Below are 18,239 nucleotides of genomic sequence, written 5' to 3' on the forward strand. Positions count from 1 at the left end.
AGTCTTACACATCTGAACGGTCTTTTTTTAGAGCTCCTCAGAGGGCACGTGGGTTGGGTTTCTTTGCTGCTTCTATGGCAGGGGATGGGCTGTCAGTAGCCCATCAGAACAGCAGCCCCCATTCCTCAAGACATCCTTTTCCCTCTGTCCCTCCCTCCTCTGACAACTAGCCATCAGCTCTCGGTGCTGTGTCTGCCTTTTGCCAGGCCCCCAGCATCCATCCCCGTCTCAACGCCAATGCAGAGTGGGATGTGCAAAGTCTAACAGGGAGCTTATTTTTTCCCACCCAAACTCCTCCACATCCAGATTTGTCAAGGTTGCAGGGAGTGGTCTCCATCTCAATGTTACCGTTGTATGGACAGTGGGAAGTGCACAAGGACGTGTGTGAGAAGTGTTTCATTAAAAGTCCATCATGGGGCTTCCCTGGTGGCTCGGTGGATGAGAGTCCTCCTGCCGATGCAGGGGGCACGGGTTCGTGCCCCGGTCCGGGAAGATCCCACATGCCGCGGAGCGGCTGGGCCCGTGAGCCATGGCCGCTGAGCCTGCGCGTCCGGAGCCAGTTCTCCGCAGCGGGAGAGGCCACAACAGGGAGAGGCCCGCGTACCGCAAAAAAAAAAAAAAAAAAAAAAAAAGTCCATCATGGCTCAGCTGTGCAGTGAGCCGCGCAAGCTAATGACCAGGTATTGTCAAACACTCAAAGGCCCTTGGCTTACCTCCCTGAATAATAAACTGACTTGCTTCCTTAGGGATGTGTGTTTAAGTCCATCTAGGATACTGGCTTTTGAGATTCTAATCATCCATATACCACCTTGTTATAATTTCTAGGTAATTTCTAGGTAATAATCTCTATCATAATTTAATTAATATATTTCTGTAAGTTAACTCACCTTTTTAATTTTACTTAACTGCCTGCTTCGTTCTCATTCTAAGCAAAAATACCCATAAGGCCATGCATTCGAAGAGCTATTTATCTAATATACATCACAAAAAATCCATGAAAATTAAGATGCTATGACTGTCACACCTTGGCACTCTTGGAAGGAAAATAATCACTCAGAAATCAAGAGACTCCACTGTGTCTTGAAACTCTTATTTCCCACCATTCCTAGCAAGGACTCCTGCACACAATAAGCGTTCAATACCAATCCGCTGATCTGAATTGCTCTCAGGTGCCATTTAACCAAACTTATCAGGATTGTGTTGAAAAAGAAAATGTTCCAGAATCAAATTATTTCCCTGAGTCCTAGGCCCTGAGACCTGGAAGCTACCGAAGAAAACATCTTAGCCCTGAACTTCTTGGTTCAATGAGAAGGGGCTAAGGAAACTGACAAAGTTATGCCATAAGTTATTCTTAGCAAAACGAGAAAGCACTCAGGAAAGTGGAGCTTGCAAACAATGATGCAGAGCTTTGCTTTGAGTGTCTTTAGGAGGAAGAATGTCTGCAGATTCAGGCCCCTCATGTAGAGCTGGTATATGCATGGCAATCCACATGGGTGGATGTCAGTGCTTCAGCCATCTATAAGCATCAAGGGCCATGGTGAAATCCCCCAGCCTACTCTTAATCAAAGCTGGTTCTTAACCAAAACGGCCCAGGCATGGGTGTTCACTCAACAAAGACACCAACAAACCTGCATGGGAAGGTCTCCTTCTCACCGGAGAAACAGGACTTCGCATGGAAAATTCCATACCACAGTTCAAAGGGGCATGATGACCTAATAAATTTAGTTGCATGGGTTATTAAAGGCAACTGTAAATTCAGCCTGAGGTTTTTTTTTTTTTCCGCCTGTGTTTTTCCCATAGCTGAAACACATGTTAAAGTGGAGAAAGTTCCCAGGGAAGCCTGGGGCCTGTTTTGACTGCATCTAACATGCCATGTGCCAGGATGAGGGATGCTTCCGGTAAATGGACTTGCTGCCGACACGGTGACCCCAGGAATCCTGGCCTGGAATCTCTGCTGAAGGCCTCGGAGTGGGACCTCTTGGACCTCCAGGTAAAGAACCCAACAGTAATTGAATGTGCAGCCAGCCAGAGCTGGGAACATTTCCTTTCACTGGCTGGTTGTAACACCTAATCTCAGCAGAGAAGCCCCATTGGAGAGTGAATAATTCCTGTGCTCTTCCTCTGCGGGGTTTAGCAACGTAGGTGTCCTGCCAAGTCAAACAACCTGCTGAAGACGTGTCTTTAGGGATTAGTGCAAATCGTACTCCTACCTGATGGGATTTAGCTCTGCTCAACCCCTATTCTGCAACTTGTGTGATCTCAGGGTCAGAAACTAAAGTAAAAAGGCAGAGTTCAGGGTTTAGAAAGCATTGCACGGGGAGTAGCATACATAGCCTCTCTTTTATTTCTTCTTCAGATTTTTGAGAGAGACCTTTGGAGATAAAAAAAGATTTTGAAATTCCAAAATGATGTACAGAACGGGTCCTTGTCAAATAAATCAACCAAGAAAAATAAAACCAACAAAGAGATTTCTTTTTTTCCAGGGCTGACTCAGAGACTCGTTTCTGTAGCAATGCCTGCGTATGTGTCTCCCAGGCCATCTGCAGGGATATTTAGGAGGGAAGGGGGAGGCTGCGGAGAACAGGGAAGGCTAAGAGATGGGTCCTCCACCTCCACAGGCTACCTCCAGAGCCTGTTTACCAGGTACACAGAACAAGTGGGCATCTTGCTGTTACTAAGGATTTAAGAAGATACACAGGAGCAGACAGTGGCAAGGTATCTACTTTGGAGCCAATGAGAGCTGCTTTCTAATCTTGCCCCTACTTCTCATAGCACTGAGACTTTGGTTAAATCACTTAATCTCTCAGGACCCCAGTTTCCTCCCTGGTAAAATGGGAGGATAATAATAATTACTCCGTAGGGTTACAGTAAACATTAAATAGGGAAATGTATGGGGATTCCCTGGCTGTCCAGTGGTTAGGACTCTGCGCTTCCACTGTAGGGGGCACGGGTTCAATCCCTGGTCGGGGAACTAAGATCCTGCGTGCTACACGGCACGGCCAAAAAAATAATAATAATAATAATTAAGGAAATGTATGAATGCAAGACGCGTAATGGGATATCACTACAGAAATTAGATAGTATATAAAAAATTACTATGATAGGAAATTGTCCAGCTTACCGACGTACTATAATTATTTCACATGGCTCTATTTTTTTTAAATGAAATGCACAATTAACTCTAACAAGTAATATCACACTCAGAATGCATATATTTTATTTCACATAAATCGAATCTCAATTTTAAAAATTGCTGCTAAGAAGAATCAGCAAATGTTCCCAGAATACCTACTACGTGCTGGGTTTTCCATCGCTGCCAGGGCAGAGGTGACGGCAGCTCTAGAAGAGGTGCTTCACAAGCGGGCTCCTCACTGGGATAAGTGTATGGACTCACATGGGAAAGACTGTAACAGGCAAATAAAGGAAGTTCTAGATGTTTGTCATTCCCATTGGGGGGGGGGGGCGTTGGAGGAGAGCCCAGCAGAGCTTCTCCAGCTGGAGGTGGAAGGGAAACGGCTGGGGTAACCACAGGAGCCTCAGTCTGGCCACACCTCTATCAACATCCTACCCGGGTTTCCAAAGCACAGAAGTCACACCACTCACTCACACGACCAATGTCACCCAGCACAGGCTCTGCCCAGGCACGATGTCAGGTGCCAGCGATGCTGAGCTGAGTGCGAACACGCGCTTTCCATCTCGGGGATGAATAGTCTAATGAGGGAGACAACACCAACCCAGCATCACTAACAGAATCATAAATACGGACAGACATGAGCAAAGGGTCAGAACCCTGTAAGAATGGGTAGGAGAGGAATTTAACAACCTGGAGGGGCACAGAAGGTTTCCCTGAGTAAGTGACCTTGTTGCTGGGAGCTGAAAGGTGAACAGGTGGTTACTAGGTGAGGAAGGGAGGGGGGGAGGGGGGCCAGACCCCACAGCCCTGAGGGTCGCGATGGGACACCGAAGTTGATTTTAAGAGTCAAAGGAAGCCAAGGAAGGATTTTAAGCACGGTCTGTATTTGAGAAGCTCACTCGAGCTTGATCCACTGTGAACACTTTCCTTGGGGCCTGAGTGGAGATAGACAGGTAAGACCAGAGGTCTGTGGTCTTTCAAGCAAGAGATGCTGATGGCATGGGTGAGTTCAGTGGCAGTGGGGATGGAGACAAGGGGAGAAGAGAGAAACCACAGTTAGAGGCAGCCCCCACCCATGTCCCTCATTGCTCTGCATCCCCCCCTTCCAGTCCCTGCCACCCCCGGTACAGCGATGTGCATGTGGAAGCCCCACCCGCACCTGCTAACCACTTTTAGCTGGGCAACGGGAGCTCCAGAGGTACAGAGCTGGGCAAACCCCAGAGCTCTTGGGGGATGGGGGGGAGGACTAGAGAGAGAAGCTGAATGGTGGGCTGTGCGGGGGACGATCAGCCACCTAGATATGCACCAGTCCCTGCTCTGTGGGACGGAAGGCAAGTGATTCACCTTCTTTGAGATTCTGTGTCCTCATCTGTAAAATGCTGATAATAACCCCTGCCCTGCAGGCTAGCTCAGAAGATGCAGACAGTATCTGTAAAGCCCCAAGCGCTGTGTCTGCCTGAGTAGGTGTTTAATAAACATCAGTACTATTCATTATTCTACAGGCGAGGTTAAGGCCCGTCATTCTCCTCAGTCCCTTTTCTCGCTTTGTCACAACCTATAGAAGAGGTGGTAATGGTGGGTCTCGGGATACTCAAAGCTTCGAGCAAGATTCATCTTCATTTTTTGCTAAGATCCAAGCCCAAATTCTCTCTGGTATCATACAAAGTGGAGGTTGGAAGGGGCATTTGAACATGAGCTGGATACTAAGACTGGAGGAGCGGCAGGGACTTTATCTGAACTCCTCACATCCCTGGGCTCTGCATCCTTAGTCCTGTCACTACAGCCTCCACCCTGTAGGAAGTGAGGACCGGCTTAGGAAAGGGTGGGACCCGGGCAATAGCAGGTCCACAAGATCACAGGTAAATGGGAGGCATGGAGACCACCGGGGAGTTGGAGTGTCAGGCACAGGTGATGGGGGTGGCTGTCTCTGGATGGGCAACAGCACACACGGGACGCATGTATATACGTGAGCACTTGTGAATGAGGGAAGAGCTGAAACCATCCATCCTCGTGTTTACACTTGCTTCCATTCTTAAAAGGATTCTATAACTAAATTATGTCACTTCAATCTGATCACAATGATGATGATGTCATTAACGGTTCATATGTATTAAGCACTTACTTTGTTTTGTGTCAGATGCTTTGCTAGACACAAGACATGCATTATTTCGTTTAATCCTCTCAATAACGCAGGTAGGTAACTCTATTACCCTCTTTTACAGGTGAGAGATTCAGGCACTTGCATAAGGCTGCACAGCTGGCCAGTGGAGAACCCTGCGATTCCCAGCGAGGTAGCCTGAGGACACAGCCTGTGCTCCTAATCACTAATCTCCAACAAAAATCGAAAATTGTCATTTTAGCAATACAACTTGGGTAGCACTCTACAATCTTCTACAAAGGGCTGCATTCCCGACAGTTGTCTCATTTGATCCCATAGAAACAATGTCATAGTACATGCCCAGGTTCCCAATGAAGAATCTGATGGTATACTTTCCCAGATATGACCACAAGTGCCCTACTTAATCAAGTATAAATGGTATATTTGTACACTGTACAGTAGAAGGTTCTCTGGTGTGTACATAGATCAAATAAATACAGCAGTACAAGAACCAATCCCATACATTTAATCACATTTTATTTATTTAGGTGCTCCTGGGAGAAGAGCCTAGCCGTGCTGAGAGGAGGCGGTGGGGCTTTGAGGAAACAGCTGGAAGCATCTCGGGGAGAGGGTCTGAGGCCGAGAGGCAGGGAGAGCCCCCAAGAGAGGGGAGTGGCCACTTCAGAGAGATTTCCTAAATGACAGGACCGGGAGAACATGCTCTGAAAACAAAAAAGCTGTCAGGGAGTGAAACTACTGGGTGACAGGGAGTAAGGACTGCCAAACAGAAACTCTCTAAGTAATGACATGGGTGCAGCCGACAGGGACCTCTAACCATTCGGAGCACTGTAAAGCAAAGGTGTTCTGCGACAATTCCTTTTTTAATGTATTTGTTTAGGGTATCAATCTCCTTACAGCACTCACATCTCATAGATAAATTCTTTAACCACCTATATTTAATGTGTGCCTGTTTTGTGCTGTTTGGTCTTTGGGCCACTAAAAGTAAACTAGCGCACTCAAAACATAAATTGAAAAAGAAAACAAAAGGAAAGCATCCTGCAATGTCATTCTTCATGTTACCACTCAAAAGCTCTTAGGATCCTCCTGGTTAGAACCTTAATTATGGAAGTTCTCACTTGTGTTACATGATTTATTTAAAACCCTGTCTTTCCAAGAGAATAAAATCCAGGTTTTGAAGTACCTCTCAAAACAATTTATTCTTCTCCACTGACTAACTGCTTGGCCAGCAATTGTAAATTTATAGTACCCTATGCCAAAGCAAAAACATTCTAATAACTTAATCAAACATTTAAAATCCAGCTCACAGCCATATAATATACAGAAGCCATTCTCTCAGCTCTCTCGTTAAAGGTCAATTACCATTTGTATTCAAAACCTCCACATCTTGGAAAAGCCACGCACACACACACACACACACACACACACACACACATACACACAAAGAGAGGAAGACAGAGGGAGACATTAGCATGTTGAGATTCAAAACTTGGCTAACATATTCCCAGGCTTAGAGCAATTCTCCTCGTTAGACTTTGAAATGAGAAAATTGATCCTTCAGATTTTTAAAAAAATTCTAGCCAAGTAATATGGATGTAAAGAAAGAGAATACAACAAACGAAACTGAAGTATTGGTTCTTTTGATTTTCAAGGAATTCAGGGGAAGAACTGGGCACAATTCTAGACTGGTGATGTGGCTGTACCCCCACAAGGACAGTATTATAGAAAAAAAGATGATAATTTGCATTGATTTGACTGTTTGCCTTTTTAGAGTGCTTTAGCAGATACGTACTTTCTGATAAGCTCTCACTCCTATCAGACAGAAAATACTATTAAGCTTGTTTTTCAGATGAAAAAAACATGCTTCAACAACTTTTGATGACAGAACAAGGACAGGAAGGAGATTTGGTGTGCTTTTGGCTTGGGGCGTATGACCTCAGGATGGAAAAGAGCCAATGAGTGAAAATGCAGTCATTTCGTTCACTTGGTCAAAGAAATTGCTCTCTTCCCTAATTGGTCACTCTTGGCTTATGATGGTGACGAAGAGAAGGAGGAGAAGGACGGTCCAGGAGATGTCTGAAGATACTGTGATAACTGTGCCAATCACTGTGTGAAACACTTCACATAGATAATCTGATGACACTCTGGTGAAGCGGGTTAATTGAGTCACGCCACGTATGCATTTAACCTGTGAGTGAACCAAAGTGCAGGCACTCAGCAAAAATTAAAGAGGAATAAGGTGAAAAATATACGAGGCAGAGGGTCCTACCAGCCATTCTTCTCAATGAACGTGTGCCTCCAGATGACCTTGGATGAGAGATGCGAACCTGCTCTCCCCACAACTTCTCAGTCCTCATGGGCTACTCACGTCCAGCATTTTCGTTGGTGGGGATTCCAGAGGTCAATGGTACTTCTCGGTACAAAATGGTCCCTACCTATCTTGTTTATGAGAGAGATAACTGTCAATAATTTTGAGTATTTTCCATTTTTATCTTTCACGCCAACTTCAGAAACAAGCCTTTGTTTGAAAGGCAACTCTACTCAACAATGATTCTCTCTATTTAACAGATGGTACTCGGAGCTATTAAGAAACTTTCCCAAGGCCTCATAGGTGGTAAGTGAAATGAGAAGATGGTTACAGATTCAAATCCAGGTCTATCCTAACTCTAGGGTCCATGCTCTTCATCTTGTAATCATTAGGTTAAGTGTCCACCACAGATTCACTCTTAACTAAATTAGCAGATCAAAAGGCCTGTGGAAAATGCTGAGAGCAGATAACCCATCCTGAATGACCCCAGATGCATCATTCTTTGCTAAACTGGTGGTCATGATTTATACTCTTATTCGATCTTCAAGACTCGGTTCAAATGATGCCTCCTTGGTAAAGCTTTCCCTGAGCTCCCCAGGAGAGGCAGTCACTTCCTCTGTACCCTTGAAACTTCAATATTCGCCATGTTGAAAAGATACAAGTTTACATACTTGCCTTGCTAGTGGACTGTAAGCTCCTTGAGGGCAGGCCCCCTCTGGAGCGGGGGTGGGCTGCAGTGGGGTGGGTGGGTTAAGAAGTTGCTGAAAGGAAGTACGAAAATCTCTGTCTTAGAGATTCCCCAGGACCACATAAACGGTCGTTTTTTTCCAGTCCTGCTTAAGAGACTGAAGTGAAATGCTTATGAGCACTTATGACAAACCCGATACTATCCTAAATTCTTTGCGTGCGTGCTACTTACTTTTCTTCAACAGTCCTATGAGGCAAATACACAGATGTCTTATAAATGAGGCATCTGAGGCTCAAAGAGGTTCATTAATTTGTCCAGTGTCAAACAGTGTATAAATGTGAGCCAGCAGGCCAGAGTTCAGCTTCCTTACTGCTCTGCTATACTTTCTTCCTATGTAGCTACTTAAATTTCCGCCACCACCAACCCTATATTCCTGAGTTCTGTTCTCCACGGACCTAGCCCCATCTTCCACTATATGGCAGTTTGACGTGTTTAGGCCTAAATCTTCCAACAACCTCTTCTGCCTTAGACCTTCTAATGCAACCAGAGAAAAGTGGGCTTGGTGGAGGGAATCAAGCAGAACTGGCTGACAACTGCAGGTTGACAGTCCTGCCTGGGCCTTCTGATGGCCGTGAAAATCTTCTCCAGCCTTTTTTCCCCCGAATACTTCCTTAATTTAGGATTTTTTTTAAGTAATTTTAAAAAATTAATCAATTAATTAATTTTAGTTTTGGCTGCGTGTGGGCTTTCTCTAGTCGCTGCAAGCTGGGGCTACTCTTCGTTGTTATGTGGGCTTCTCATTGCAGTGGCTTCTCTTGTTGCAGAGCATGGGCTCTAGGGCGCAGGCTTAGTAGCTGTGGTGCACCGGCTTAGTTGCTCCGTGGCATGTGGGATCTTCCCGGACCAGGGCTCGAACCCGTGTCCCCTGCATTGGCAGGTGGATTCTTAACCGCTGCGCCACCAGGGAAGTCCCCTATAAAACTTCCTTATTTTTATAGCTTCCCTTCAGTCTTCCTTGTAATTCTTAAGGAACCAATGGAGAAAATATGCCAAGACAGAAGATTTTTTTGTTTTGTTTTGTTTTGAATAAGGAATAATAACGTAAACCAATCAAAAATCTGTCAACAGTGGTCTTTCTGGTGTTGGCAGCTTATACCCTTACAGACACTGGGGTTGTTTTTTTTTCAAGGACTTAGAGTAAATTAAGTGTTGACACCATAGGCGATAAATCTCACAAAGAAAACCCTGTCCATAATTCTGAGTTAATAACAATGCTCAGGCTTTGATGTTGACATAAATGAGGCCGAATGAAGAAAAAGCCACATTCATGGGCTGTTGGAGGGTATATGGCCTGTAAATGATAAGCTTAAGGGACATAACACATGTTAGTGATGGTGGGACAAGCAAGGCTCTATCTACCAGGAACAAAATACCTCTTGCAGTAATTTAAATACACACACACACACACACACACACACATATATTTGCTATACATATGCATTTAAATATATCCATATAATCTAATTATTTACTTCATATCTAATTAAATAGTAAATGTGAACTCTAGGTTAGAGCTAAGGACACCATTGTGTTCTGCTCTTTGGAAAAACCAAGCTAATGACAAGGCAGCTCAACACGTCAAACACTGCATGCTGCATTAACATTTCATGGAAGTCAAATTGTTCTCTAGCCTGTTTTCTTGTCTGCAAAATGAGGAAATTGAATAATACAATATCTCAATCTCCTTCCAGTTTGTGACGGTCATAGTTTCTTTTCCTAACTCCTAAATTCAGAATAGTCCTGGATTCAAATCTCAGCATGGCAAGTTACTTTAACTTTCTGAGCTTCAGTTTTTGTTCCTCTGTGAAAAGGATATGATCATTTGTTATAATGCATTAAAAATTTTCTTTATCAATAAAAAGTTCAAAAATACAGAAAAGGAAAAATGTATTTTGAACGTTCATATGAGCACCATTTAAGTTCAACAATTGTTTTCATTTCGCTCTATTTGGTTTTGTTTGTTTGTTTTCTTTACTGAACTATTTTAAAGTAAATTATCAACAACAGGACACTGGATCCCTAAATACTTCAGCATGCATCCCTCCCCAAAATTAAGGAGATTCTCTTCTTTAACTAGAGTACCATTATCATACTTAGCAAAATTAATAATTCCCTAACAACATCTGATGCCCAGTCCACTTTCAGATTTCTCCATTTCTCCCCAGAATTTATTTTATACATTCATTTCTTCAAACCAGGCTTCAATTAAGAGCCATGTAGTGAAGTTGGTTCTCACACACCTGTCTCTAAAATCTCTTTTTAAAATAAATATTTTTTTAGTGTAACGCATATACAAAAAAATGCACAGATCAAAACTGCATGGCTTGAAGCATTTTCACCCAACGAACAGATCCACAAAACCTCTACCCAGATCCAGAAACAGAGGATGATACACCTCAGAAACCTAAGTCCCCTTCCGTTTACAATCCTCCAAAGATAAATACTATTCTGACTTTTAATACCATAGATTGCTTTTGCCTGTCTTGAAGATTATATAAATGGAATCAAGTAATTTCTACTCTTTTATGTCCTGCTTTTGTTGCTTATTCTGTTTCTGAGATTTCTCACGGTGTCACACGTAGCAGTAGTTTTTATGTGTTGTTTCCATTCTCCACGGTGTGACTATACCACAGCTGATTTTTTTCTCATGTTGGTGAGCATTTGGTTCGTTTTCCAGTTTGGGGCTATTACAAATAGTGCTTCTATGGTCATTACTGCTTATGTCTTTTGTGGGATGTAAATCCAGGAGTGGGATTGCTGGGTCATGGGGTATGTGTATGCTCTGCTCTAGTTGACACGGCTGAAGAGTTTTCTGGAGTAACTGTATCAATGAGTCCCACAGCAGGATATGATGAATGTAGTTTGTTTCACATCATCACAAACACGTGTTAGTTTTCTTATGCTTTTCTGATGAGTGTGCGGTGTATGTCATTGTGGTTTTATTTTACGTTTCTCTGAAGACTGATGACACACTGAGCATCTTTTCATATGACCACTCGCCGTTTGGACATCCTCTTTTTTTTGAAGTACCTGTTGGAAACTCTTAACCATTTTTCTACTGGGTCCTTTTTCTTTCTCTTATTGATTTGCAGAAGTTCTTCACATATTCTCAATATAAGTTCTTTGCCAGTTACATGCACCGCCAATATCTCTGACCACTCTGGCATGCTTTTTCACTCAGTGATGTATTTTGATGAACAAAAGTTATTTATTTTAATGTAGTCCAAGTTACCTATTTTTTCTCCTGTAAAGTTAATGCCTTCTGTATCCTGATTAAGAAATACCAACGACTGCAAAGCCATGAAGATATCCTGTTATATTCTAGAAGTGTTATTACTTCATCTTTCATGTGTAAATCTACAATTCATCTGTAACTGATTTTGTGAGTGGTATGAGCCGGGGGCAAGATAATTCATTTTCCATATCCAATTATTCGATCACAATTTATTAGACAGATCACCCATTTCAAGCTGCTTCACAGTGTCATCTTTATTACAAATGAAGTGTCCTTCTGTTACCTGGGTCTTCAATCTGTCTTGGCTCTTCTTGGCCAACTGCATTTCCATACAAACTTCAGAATCATTTTCACAATTTCCACAACAACCTGTTAGCATTAGGACTGCCCTGAATCCGCATATCAATTGGGAGAGAACTGACATCCCTGAGATATTGACTTTTCCAATCCATGAACATAATGTATTGCTCTATATATTTGAGTCAACTTTCATTTTTCCAATAATGTTTGTTGTTTTCTGTGTTAAGGCCTCGCACATCTTTCATTAGATTTATTCCTGGGCAGTTGATGTTTTTCGATGCTGTTAACACACATTATTTTTTTTAATTTCCTAATCATTTGTTGTTAGTATACAGAAGTTACACTGATTTTTTTGGTACATTGTGTCCAGTGACCTGAGGAATTCACTTAGGAATCCTGAGAGTTCATCTGTAGATTATTTTGCATTTTCCATGTATTTAATCATGTCATCTGCAAATAATGACATTGATATTTCTTCTATTCTAATCCTTATGCCTATTCTTTCTCTTTTCTTCCATCCTTCCTTCTTCTTCTTCTTTTTTTTTAAATCATGGCCAGGACCAGGATTTCCAATACAATGTTGAATGGGAGTCATGATGACAGGTGTCTCTCAAGAGGAATGTTTTAAATATTTCACCATTAACAATGCTTTTTGATTTAGGTTTCTTTGTAAAAAAGTTCCATTTTGGGCTTCCCTGGTGGCACAGCGGTTGAGAGTCCGCCTGCTGATGCAGGGGACACGGGTTCGTGCCCCGGTCCGGGAAGATCCCACATGCCGTGGAGCGGCTGCGCCCCTTAGCCATGGCCGCTAAGCCTGCGCGTCCAGAGCCTGTGCTCCTCAACGGGAGAGGCCACAACAGTGAGAGGCCCGCGTCCCACAAAAAACAAAAAGTTCCATTTTATTCTTAGCATTTTAAATACTTTAAAATCATGAATTAGTGTTGAATTTCATTAGATATTTTTTTCTACATCTATGGAGATGAAATGACTTTTCGCATCTATTCTGTTAATGGGATGAAATACATTGTTATTTTTGAAATAATAGAAATTTATTTCTTGTTCATGTGAGAGCCACATGCATGTCAGCAGGGGCTTAGAATCCTTTCACTTTGTGTCTCTACATCCTTTAAGTTCTTAGAGTCCTGTCCATTTAGCCACCATAGGAGAAGACAGCAAGGATGGAGGACCATGGAGAACACAGCACCCCCAGTCTCATTCCATGGAAGTCCAAGATTCAGTCACAAGACTCCACCTAACTTCCAGGTGTTTGGGAAGTGCAGATCATATCTGTCCTTAATGCCAATACCTCTCCAGTTGTATGAAACGTGTTCTCTGGGAGATTCCTTAAGCAGGGATCCATGAAAACCATGATGTCTGAGTTCCTGAATGCTCATAATAGGTTTTCTGTAGCCATTACTTTTGAATATATGTAGGGCTCTGGTTCACATTTTATAAAATCTCTGCTTCACAGTTTATTTCCTTAAAAATTATTCAACTGTATTCTGGTTTTGGTGTCAAAAATATGCTAGCAATCTGATTTTCTTTTCCATTGTAAGTGTCTAATCCACTGAATGCTTAAGGATGTTTTTTCTCTTTCAAATACAAAATGCTTTTATTAGAATATTTAGTTTTGAACCTGGTCTATTTTTCCAGACTTTCAGTTTTCCTTTCAGTATGTACCTTCAAATCATCTTTTATTTCAAAAGATTTTCATTACTATTAGTTTTGTTCCACTGCTGTAGTTTTCTTCCCCAGAGATTCATATTATAAGTGTATTAGAACTTCTTTGACTGACTTCCATATCTACCACTTTCTCTTAAATCCTTTTTACCTCCCTATTAGTTTCTTACTGATTTTAAAAAATACTAAAAATACTCCTTTCCATTTTCCATTTCTCTCTTTTTCTTTAATTGGGGTACAGTTGTTTTACAACGTTGTGTTAGTTTCTACTGTACAGCGAAGTGGAGTTCCCTGTGCTATACAACCGGTTCTCATTAGTTATCTATCTTATACATATTAGCGTATATAGTATATATGCCAATCCCAGTCTCCCAGTTCATCCCACCCCCAACCCCCCTTGGTGTCCATACATTTGTCCTCTACATCTGTGTCTCTATTTCTGCCTTGCAAACCAGTTCATCTGTACCATTTTTCTAGATTCCACAAATATGCATTAATATATGATATCTGTTTTTCTCTTTCTGACTTAGTTCATGCTGTATGACAGTCTCTAGCACCATCCACATCTCTATAATCTATTTCTCTTAAAGCATTATCCATTACATTTATCTGCTCTTGAGTTCCATCTAGGTGAGTATGCATGAATGCGTTTTTGGTGTAAACCAATAGCATTTATTTTGCTCATGAATCTGTAATTCAAGCAGAGTTTGGCATAGTCCACTTTTTAAAAACCAACGTTTTATATTAATTTAGATTTACATAAAAGTTGGGAAGACAGTACAGAGTGATCTCAGATACCTCATGCCCAATTTCCCCTATTCTTGACATCTTACATTAATATAGTACACTTGGGGGGCTTCCCTGGTGGCGCAGTGGTTGAGAGTCCGCCTGCCGACGCAGGGGACATGGGTTCATGCCCCCGTCCGGGAGGATCCCACATGCCGTGGAGCGTGAGCCATGGCCGCTGAGCTTGCGCGTACGGAGCCTGTGCTCCGCAACGGGAGAGGCCACAACAGTGAGAGGCCTGCGTACCGCAAAAAAAAAAATAAAAAATAAAAAATAAAAGGATGAAATTTAGTAAAAAAAAAAAAAAAAAATATATAGTACACTTGCCATAATGAACTAATATTGATACACTGTTATTAATGAAAGTTAATACTTTATTAAGAGCCCCTTAATTTTTACCTGTGACTTTTTTGTGTTTTAGGATACCATCCAGGATGCCTCATTACATTTAGTCGTCACGTCTCCTTATGCTCTTTTTGGCCGTGACCGTTTCTGACTTGTCTTGCCTTTGATGACCTTGATAGTACTGAGGACTAGTCACATGTTTTTTAGAAATAGCCCTTGATTGAGATTTGTCTGATGTTTTTCCCATTAGACTGGGGTGATGGGTTTTTGAGATGAAGATCACAGATGGGAACTGCTATGTTCATTACATCATATCCAAGATACATACTTTTGACATGACTTACCACTTTTGATATAGACCTTGATCACCTGGCTGAGGGAGTGTGTGTCATATTTCTCCACTATAAAGTTACTATTCCCCACCCTCCCTTTCTCATACTCTTTTGAAGGCAGTCACTATGCAAAGCCCACACATAAGGAGTGAAGAGTTACGCTCTACCTTCTTGAGGGCAGAAAATCTACATCAATTCCTTAGAATTCTTCTGGATGGGTGATTTCTCCTCTCCCCATTTATTTATTCAATCAGTTATTTATATTAGTATGAACTCATGGATATTTATTTTATACTTTGGTTGTAATCTGATACTCATTTATTTTGTTTTTCAAATTCTTTCAGCTCTGGCCATTAGGAGCTCTTTCAGTTGGCTCCCATGTCCTTTTGACATTTCCCCATAATTGTCGTGTTGTTGTTGTTTCGAGCACTTCCTTTCTGGCACAATTTATCTCATGCCCTCATCCTAGAATCTACCCATTTTTCCAAGACAGCTTAGTTACTTTTTATTGGAGAACTGATTAGAAGCCCAAATCTGGGTTGCTTCTAGGCCCTCTCGCTAACAGAGCAAAGAAATATTTGCTTGTATAAAAACCTATGTATATTCACATATCAATAAATATTTCTACGTATATGTCCACCTGTATTAAGTGAAAGTATCTATATTAGGTTAAACATTTGTTCATACTGGTGTCTCTAACTCTAATCCATTACCACATGGGTCATTATAGCTTTCCCCTTTGCTAGTCTGTAATGACATTGCTTGTCTTTCCACTGTTGAATTCCAATATACATGTGTAGTGATTTCAGAATTGTTAACCCATACCTCTGTGGGAAACAACTCTGTCAACCAGAGTCCAGTTCTTGTGTGCTATTCCTTTTGACTTTAGTCTCATAGACTCCAGTCATTTCAAGTCTACTTTGGTCAGCACCTTTTTCCCCATCACCTTCAGTGAGGTTGATTCACACATTCATCACAGTGTGCGTTCCACTGTGGGATCCTCCAATTTCCTAAATGATATTTTTAATTTGCATGCATTAAGGTTCACTCATTGCACTGTCAAATTTTCTGGGTTTGATCAAGGCATATGTTGTGCATCACCATTTCAATATCACACAGTATAGTTTCACCATTCTCAGCGACCCCCTCTCCCATGCTTCACCTATTTGACCCTACATCCCCTCCTCTTCGCTAAACCCCTAGCAACCACTGATCTGGATCATAAGATACAATTATGTTTAGCTTTGTAAGAAACTGCTAAACTGCCCTCCAAAGTGGCTGTACCATTTTGCATTCCCATCAGTAATAAATGAGAGTTCCAGTTACTCTACCTCCTGAGCAGCAATTAGTATTGTCAGTTTTTAGTACTGTAGCCATTCTAGTAGATATGCAGTGGTACCTTATTGTTGTCTAATTTGCATTACCCTAATGAAAAATGATGTTCAGGATGTCCTTATATGCTTATTTGCCAACTGTATATCGTCTTTGGTGTTGTGCCTCTTCAAATCTTTTGCTCATTTCTTTCTTTTCTGTGGGTAGGAATGTTTGTTTTCTGAATGCTGTGTTTTGGAAGTTCTTTGTATATTCTGTATACAAGCCCTTTACCAGATATATGCTTTGCAAAAATTTTCTCCCGGTCTGTGACTTGTCTCTTCATTTTCCTAACAGTGCCCTTTGCAGAGCAGAAGTTTTTAATTTTAAAACAGTTCAAAAAAAAAAAAAAGTTCAATTGATCAACTTTTTTTTTTTTTAACATGGATCATGCATTTTGTATCAAAAAACTCATCCTCAAACCCAAGACATGTAGATTTTTTCTCTTATGTCTTCTTCTAGACGTTTCACAGTTTTACATTTTACATTTAGGTCTATGATCCATTTTGAATTAAATGTTGCATAAGATGTAAGGTTTGTGTGGGTTCAGTGTTCTGTATATAAACATCCAATTGTCCCAGCACCATTTGTTGAAAAGACTATTCTTTCTCCATTGAGTTGTCTTTGCTCCTTTGTCAAAAATCAGCGGACTATTTTCGAATGGGTCGATTTCTAGGCTATGTATTCTGTTCCATAAATTTATATGTCTAATATTTCACAAGTACCATGCTATCTTGATTACTGTAGCTTTATAGTAAGTCTTGAAATTGGATAGTGTAATTCTTCCAAGTTTGCTCTTCTTCAATATTGGCAGTACTTACTTTGAAATGAATTCTTTTATTTCTAAATTGTTTCTTGAATTCTCTGCCCTTCATTTCAAATCCTACTCTTCTCTAATCATCTAATTTCTGAGTTTTTAAAATTCAGATTTATGTTGTTCTTTTAGAGTTTATAAAGTCTTAAATTTGTGTAGCTAGTTTTGAACCATCCTTATAGTTTTCATCTGTTTTGTGGGTACCTCTTTCTTACATGTTTTCATTGTTTCTATGGAGATTATTATGTTTCTTATTCTTCATTTTTCTTATAAAAATTTTTTGTATGAGCTTCAATCATCATCCTCTTGGTTGCTTTTTTTTTAAAATTTATTTATTGTATTTATTTTTGGCTGTATTGGGTCCTCGTTGCTGCGCGTGGGCTTTCTCTAGTTGCAGCGAGCAGGGGCTACTCTTCTTTGCGGTGCGCGGGTTTCTCATTGCAGTGGCTTCTCCTGTTGCGGAGCACGGGCACTAGGTGCGCGGTCTTCAGTAGTTGTGGCGCAGGGGCTTTGCTGCTCCGCGGCATGTGGGATCTTCCTGGACCAGGGCTCGAACCCGTGTCCCCTGCATTGGCAGGCAGTTTCTTAACCACTGCGCCACCAGGGAAGTCCCAGTTGTTTATTTCTTAAATGAAAGAAATTTCCTTTAGTCTTATGAGGTAGGGGTGGGAAGTGATAGCTTTTTTAGCTTTAAGAGTCTAGAGAGCTCTTTCTTGGGGTTGTTTGTTGTTGTTGTTGTTAAACTAATGAAAAAGATGGCCTTGTATTTTCTAAGATCTGCCTCTTCTGGCGATGTCTAGCACTTTCATCGAGAAGGTTTCTTTTCATTTCTACTACTGTACCTGTTCTGATTGACTAGTCCCCAAATTTTCTTATCGACGTTAGGCCTTTCTTTGGAAAAGAGCCTTGTTTTGGGTAGTTTGAAGAATTTATAGGACCCAGAATACTCCAAGTACTATCAGTCATTATCACATCATGATTCCTTTGTTCTCACCATGAACTGCATCTAATCAAACTCCCTTCTGATTTGGTGGCTTTTCTCAGTTTGACCACTGTGTCTTCCAGTGAGTA

At 41.5% G+C, this 18,239-nt stretch overlaps 1 protein-coding gene across 3 annotated transcripts in view; it reads right to left on the reverse strand.

The window, feature by feature from the left end:
* Window positions 1-18,239, reverse strand: part of SLIT3 (slit guidance ligand 3) — a 611,339-nt gene that overhangs the window by 536,967 nt on the left and 56,133 nt on the right. The gene's annotated exons all lie outside the window — the stretch shown is intronic.

Source organism: Phocoena phocoena, chromosome 3 (genome assembly GCF_963924675.1).
Source record: "Phocoena phocoena chromosome 3, mPhoPho1.1, whole genome shotgun sequence".
NCBI classification, from domain to species: Eukaryota; Metazoa; Chordata; class Mammalia; order Artiodactyla; family Phocoenidae; genus Phocoena; species Phocoena phocoena.